Source organism: Ovis aries, chromosome 7, assembly GCF_016772045.2.
Source record: "Ovis aries strain OAR_USU_Benz2616 breed Rambouillet chromosome 7, ARS-UI_Ramb_v3.0, whole genome shotgun sequence".
In the NCBI taxonomy this organism is placed as follows: Eukaryota; Metazoa; Chordata; class Mammalia; order Artiodactyla; family Bovidae; genus Ovis; species Ovis aries.
In genome coordinates this window covers 17,110,532-17,117,635 of record NC_056060.1, presented here as the reverse complement: position 1 = coordinate 17,117,635, position 7,104 = coordinate 17,110,532, and the positions used below count along the sequence as shown (strand labels likewise).

The window sequence follows — 7,104 nt, the reverse complement described above, 5'->3', positions numbered from 1 at the left end:
ACAAGGGTTCAGTGTTCAGTGTTCTTAGCCCAACAATGCAACTTAGTTCACAAGATATTTTGGCAACTTTTAATCTGAGCAAGAATAAGTGCTTTTGAAAAATAAGGCTTTAAGATAGTTTGTCATTTTAGGACTGAACTTTAATAGAATGTGAAAGCTTGAACCCTTACACTTTAAACAAGCAAAACCTAGAAATTATTGATTGGTTCAAGATGGTTTTATGGAAAAACTAATCTGTAACACAAATTTGATATTCAGTGCAAAGGCTCCATGGTTTGAGCAAAGTTTATAAAGGTTTCCAGGGGCTGGGACAGAGCAGGAGAGGGTCTGGATATTTACAGCAGGCATTTTCTCTTCCTCTTCTCAAAGGGAGGTGGGCCAGAGGATGTCTCAGGTAACTTCATCAAACAATATCTTGTTGTTGTTCAGTAGCCAAGCTGTGTCTGACTTTTTGTGACCCCACGGACTATAGCACTCCAGGCTTCTCTGACCATACAGATGGCTAATAAACACACGAAAAGATGCTCAATATAACTATTAGAAAAATGCAAATCAAAACTATAATGAGGTATCACCTCACACCTGTCAGAATGGCCATCATCAAAAAATCTATAAACAATAAATGCCAGAAAAGGAAACCCTCTTGCTCTGTTGGTGGGAATGCAAATTGATACAGCTACTATGAAGAACAATATAGAGTTTCCTTAAAAAATTAGGAATAAAACTACCATATGGCTCGGAATCCCATTATTGGGCACATACTCTGAGAAAAACCATAAATGAAAAGACACATGCACCCCACTCTTCATCACAGCACTATTTACAATAGCTAGGGCATGGAAGCAACCCAGATGTCCGCTGACAGATGAATGGATAAAGAAGTTGTGGGACATATACACCATGGAATATTAGCCATGAAAAAGGAATGCATTTGATTCAATTATAATGAGATGGAAGAACCTAGAGCCTATTATGCAGAATGAAGTAAGTCAGAAAGAGAAACACAAATAGCATATATTAACACATATATGGAATACAGAAAGATGTTGTGGACTGATGAACCTCTCTGCAGGGCAGCAGTGGAGATGCAGACAGAGAGAACCGACTTGTGGACACAGGGCAGGGGAAGGAGAGAGCAGGACAAATTGAGAGAGCAGCGTTGAAACATAAACATTACCATATGTAAAACAAATAGCCAGTGAAACTTGCTGTATGATGCAGGGAGCTCAAATTTGGTGCTCTGTGACAACCTAGAGGGGTAAGATGGGATGCGAGGTGGGAGGGAGGGAACATATGTATACCTTGGCTGAGTCATGTTGATGTATGGCAGAAATCAAAAGAATATTGTAAAGCAATCATCCTCCAATTAAAATAAATTAATTAAATTTTGAACATTATTATAAACTAACAAGCAAAAACATTGTCTTGAGTGCCAAGCACTCCAGGTATTACACAGCCCGGATCTCTTTCGCCATAGCTAAACCCTGCAGGTAGGTGACAACAATCAGCTTGTTCTCCTCTGTTTCTCAGTCATTGGCTTTATCATTTCTACCATCACGTTTAGCCCCATCAGGATGATAGCAGTTTGGGGACAATGATATCACACTTCAAGGTAACACTTCGCACGAACATTTTCCAGTGATGCAGATGTTACAAGAAAAAAGCAAACGAAGAAAATACCTGTTTGTAGATAGGACAGGGGACATAATCTATCAAAATCTTCTCGACCAGCTATATCCCATACGGCCAGATTCACTGATTTTCCATCTACCATGACATTAGCAGAATGACAGTGGGGATATAGTCTTCAAGAAATGCATTGCTTGCATAACTGATCAGTAGGCAAGTTTTCCCTGTAGCTAGCTCTCCCACCACCACGCACCTGACGGCCGGCCCCTGGACCGCTCACTGAGCCCAGCGGCAGATACACTGCGGCGAGAAGCAGCAAGCTCACCATGAGGTGGAGGGTGGTGGAGGACAGGGTGCCTGGGACCGTGGTCCACACCACCTCGTCTTCCCTCCCCCGACTGAAAGCTGGTGGTTTGGGCCACCACCCAAACCCGGGGAAAACTGCAGAGAAACAGGAAGTAGCCTCTCCACTCACATCTATCTTCCCCACCCCTCTACGGTTCTGCTGTTCCCAGGCTCTGGAGTGGGACTCCACATTTTCTGAAAAAATGCCTTGAGGATGTACCCCAGAAAAATGAAAACAGAACCCAAGAAAGAAGACAACAGACTCCAGAAGTCATAGAACTAATCCAGGAGAACAACGAAAAGAAATACCAGTAGGACAGCTGTGAAGCTGGCCTAATGAGCAATTAGCTCCAATCAGAACGAGACATCAGAAGAGTCTGTGAAGAACAACCTCAAAGAAAACAGTATTAGCCAATCCTATGAGGAATACGCTAGGATGCTGAGTACCGTCATGGAATTAAGGCGTGCAGCACTTCTGAGCAACAAGGATAAGAAAGGTAATTAGTGACTCTGGGAAAGGCAATGAACTGTACATGAAAGTCACACCCCAGATAAAATGTGATCTAAATTGTGGCATGATTCTGAGCCTTTAAAGAAGTGTAGGAAATTGTGCTTTCTCATTCCACAGAGCCAAGCTGCCATTGGTCAGGTACTGTGGGAAGAGGCTGGTATCTGTTGAATGCCTGGGGCTCACACATCATCTGTGTGGTTTTGTATCAAGAGTAAGTGATAATTATTTCCTCCTGATGTGTTTGTTCTTTTTGAAAGTGATTGAATATGTCAATAATTTATCTTGACAAGTTATCCTAACAGTAGGCCTCCTTAAAAAAATTATTTTTAATTTAAAAATATATGCATAGATAGATGAGTTTAGTCTGTTTGTTTAGAAAGCAGTTGTACCTTTTGATTTTTACCAGAGAAATCTTTATTTTCTTCCTAAACTAGCAATCATTAAGAAACTAGAAATCATATCATTAAAATAAAACATTACAGCTTAAACTTCTCAATTTAACTTAAAGTTTAGAAATGTGTAAGGATTAATGTCTCTTATTTTGAAGAGAAATCTACTTGAAGTTCCATAGTGCTTTCTAACATTAGTTTCTTCTTCTAATATTGTCCAGTGAAAGTAAATTTTATGTGTTTTCCTCAATGTTAATCATTATCTTTGGGTAATGAGATTTTAGGATGCTGGCAGATTTGGGTTTTCTTTTTTTTATATATTTTTCTGAATTTCCACATCTTCTACCATAAACTTGTATGATTTTTATAGGAAAAAGGAAAAGTGGAAAGTTGAGCTATATACATTTTGATGTAGAAATATGTCTAGTACATTTTTATAAACCCAAAAAACCAATTGATGAGCATGACATAGTATGTGTGTGTGTGTGTGTGTGTGTAGTGTGAAATCTGGAAAGATAATTGTCACTAGAGTGTGAAGTAAAAACACTAGCAGGATGAGGGGCAGGAAGTCTATCATATTTATTTGTTTCTGTTCTGAGCTATATATCTCTTTTACAGTGTGCCCATAGTCGTTGAATAATTAAAGACATTTCTAAAAAGCAGTGGTGGAGAGAGGTCGACCCCTGAGCTTCCAAGTACACAAGCATGCTTACTCCCCTCCAGCTCTGGTGAGCAGCCACACAGGGAAGAACAATATCTCTTTCTTCCTTCATGCAAAAGAACCCTCCCGAAGGAGAGGCCGTCCCATGGTAAGCAGAGAAACGCATCCAGACTTGACCCACGTAACTGCCGCCCAGTGGGCTCTGGGGAAAGGGGCCAACGGGAGGAAGCTCTGATGCACAGAGACCAGGCACCCAGTGCTTGTTGGAGAGTGGAGCGAGCCTAGGAAGGCGGTCCATGTGTGGAGTGGAGTCCAGAAGGGAGATGCCCACTGCTCAGGGAGGCAGTCAGCGTTGAGGTATCTGGCAGAAGACAGCGGGCTCACTCCTTCTCAGTCCGCACACCCCCCTGGCCCTTCCCATCTACTCCGAGGGGTGGTGGTCACACTTACATCTTTTTGTTTACCATGGGGCATATGGAACTGACCGAGGAGGGCATCCTATCCAATGTGTCACCAGGCAAGTCCCTTACCTACCTCTCTGCTCTCAGTGCCTGTCTCTGTCTGGGGCTTCAGGCCTAGATATCAAATTATCTTCTGAACAACCCTACTTGAAAGCCCCAGGGGCTGCTCGGACACAACCTGCCCCAAACTAAGCACCAGACCTCCAGCCTCATGTCCTGTGCTTAATCACCCAGTTGTGCCTGACTCTTTATGACCCCATGGACTGTAGTCTGCCAGGCTCCCCTGTCCATGGGATTCTCCAGGCAAGAATACTGGAACAGGTAGCCATTCTCTTCTCCAGGGGATCTTCCTGACCCAGCAAACAAACCCAGGTCTCCTGCATTACCCACCTGCTTTCCCTCTGGGACTTGGTTAGTTCCACTTCCGCTCACCCCACCACACAGGCCGGAAAAAGGCAATCACCCTTCACTTTCTCTCTCCCTGCCTCCCATGCCCAATCAATCACCAAATCCCACCCACTTCTAATTCTCTCTCCTCTTGGCGCAAAACTTCACTTCTCTCCTTCCCCCTGCAACAGCAGCAGCCCCTGTCTCCATCAGCATCACGCGGCACTGCCACCCTGGCAAGTGGTACCCCCTCCCCAACCACAGTCCCACTGCTGGCCCCTTCCTCCCATCCCTTCTTCTCAGAGTGGCCTTCTGAAACATACCGACCTGCTCCTGATATTCCCCTACTGCTTCCCTTGTGTCTCAGCTGATGAAGAGTCTGCCTGCAATGCGGGAGACCCAGACTCCGTTCCTGGGTCGGGAAGATCCCCTGGAGAAGGAAATGGCAACCCGCTCCAGTATTCTTGCCTGGAGAATCCCATGGACAGAGGAGCCCGGCGGGCTACAGTCCATGGGGTCACAAGAGTCGGACAGGACTTAGTGACTAAACCAACCCCACCCCAGACTCTTTGGAGGCACCCACCGCTCTTCACTCCCAATCCTCTCCTTCACTCAAAAGCAATGTCCTGCACAACTGGCCCCAGCCAGCTACTCGAGCCTCATCTCTCACCTCCTCCCCTCACATAAGACCAGCTAGATGAATGTGCTTCATTCCTTAGAACCTTTCACACGCTCACTCACCTCTGGCCATTGGATTGTGTCATACCTGCTCTCCTCTCCGTCTGGGACAATCTACCTATTCCTCTCTTCTCTTCACTATTTACCTGCCAGATCCCAGTTCAGGTGCCTTGGGAAGTTTGGCTGGATCAGGTATCCCTCCTATGAGCCCCTAGTATCCTATACATTCTCCCATGGGGCACAGATCCCAAGGTATGGCAATTGACTTCTGAATAAAACCATGTCCCCTGCTAGAATGTTACTGGGGGCTGTGAATGGATAGGTGAATACATGGATGGATGAGAGAGTGGATGGATGAATGGACAGATGGGATGACAGATGGATGGGTAGATGGTAGGTGTTAAATGAATGGGCGGGGTTAGCCGAATGGATGAGGTTAGATGGGTAGGTGACTGCAAGAGTAAATAAATGACTAAATGAATACATGCATACACAGGACTCCTGCAGAGTTTGGTGAGCCTGAGGTAAAAAGCAGGTAATTAGAGAGGCCCAGGAACAAAGGCATGGATCTAATTATCAGATTTACCCAGACATTGTCCATTTCCAGAACCTAGGACGGCGGCTGCTGACCCATCAACCTGCCCCAATCGCATACAGATCCTAGGGACGAGGGACTAGGGTGTGGGGGCACGTGCCGTGTTTACACGTGGAGGCCAAATGGGATCAGAAATCAAGGAGTCAAACCCCAGCCCCCCATTTCTTACTGAGTTCCCTGAGTTGGGTTACAATCCCCTCTGAACTTTCTGAAACTTTCAGTTTCCTTTCTGGAAAAAGAGTGGTAATTAATCCTCCCTGTCTGAGGCTGACTCCCCAGAAGCATAGTGGGAGCTAAGGAATAATGTGCAAGTGATTTATAAAGAAACAACTCCAGGGAAGACCTCAGGGAGTAGGGGATCAGGATGCGGAGGGAGGGAGGCAGGCAGGGTGGAGAGTTCCTACAAAGTTCCATAGAGGATATGCAAGCTGAGGGGACTGGGCCACAATCCAACACCTGGCCCCCAGGGTTTAGGAGCTCTCTGTACTCGGCCAAGATGACTTCAGTGGCTCACAAGTAGGCACCCAAAGATAGTCACAGGTGCTGTTGGCAAGGGACCTGAAGTCCATCAACAATATGCATCACTTTACCTTGCTCCCACAGGGAAAAATGAGATTTTGTAAAGCTTTATCACTGTACCTCGTACAGAGCAAGCAACCAAGTATAGTTATTATTACACCAAAACTCCTAAATTTGCCAAGTGTTTGGTAAGTGGCATGTCCTTGACTGGGCTTCCCAGGTGGTGCTAGTGGTAAAGAACCTGCCTGCCCCTGCAGAAACATAAGAGACGCAGGTTTGATTCCTGGGTCAGGAAGATCCCCTGGAGGAAGGCATGCAATCCATTCCAGTACTCTTGCCTGGAGAACTCTCATGGATAGAGGAGCCTGGCAGGCCACAGCCCTTAGGGTCGCACAGTCAGAAGTGACTGAAGCAACTTCACACACACACACACACACACACACACACACACACATGTCCTTGACTAGTATTGGGCAGGGTTGAGGAAGAGGGACCAGTGTCTAGAAGTCCTCAGAGCAGCCCTGCTAGGAAAAACAATCTTTTTTTACTTGATGCAGCAAAAGGCCCAGAATTGTCAGAAGCCACTGCCAGCCAAAAAAAAAAAAAACCACTGTATATGCAATTAATTAGGCCTCTGCTTCAGTGCTCTGCTCTCTCTGTTTGCCTTCACCAGCTTAGCATCCAATTTTTTAGCTGAGAAGGCGGGGCAGCAGGTTTCTGAGATATTTTTTGCTAATGGGCTGAAATATTACACCCATAATTATAGCCTGGCTGCATATTTTTTTCCTTTGCTCATTTTGTTCAGCGTCACAAACATTGTATCTGATTACAGCCATTCATGTCTTCTTTATGAAATAGGGTCTATCATGCTCCGCAGAAGGGATCAGTGGCTCTGGGGAAATTATCTAGGCTAACAACCCTTTCTGAGT

General features: G+C 45.3%; 1 pseudogene; it reads right to left on the bottom strand.

Moving 5' to 3' along the window:
• Nucleotides 1-1,404: 1,404 nt before the first annotated feature.
• Nucleotides 1,405-2,427, bottom strand: LOC121820022 (ras-related C3 botulinum toxin substrate 1-like; annotated as a pseudogene).
• Between the last annotated feature and the right edge of the window lie 4,677 nt (nt 2,428-7,104).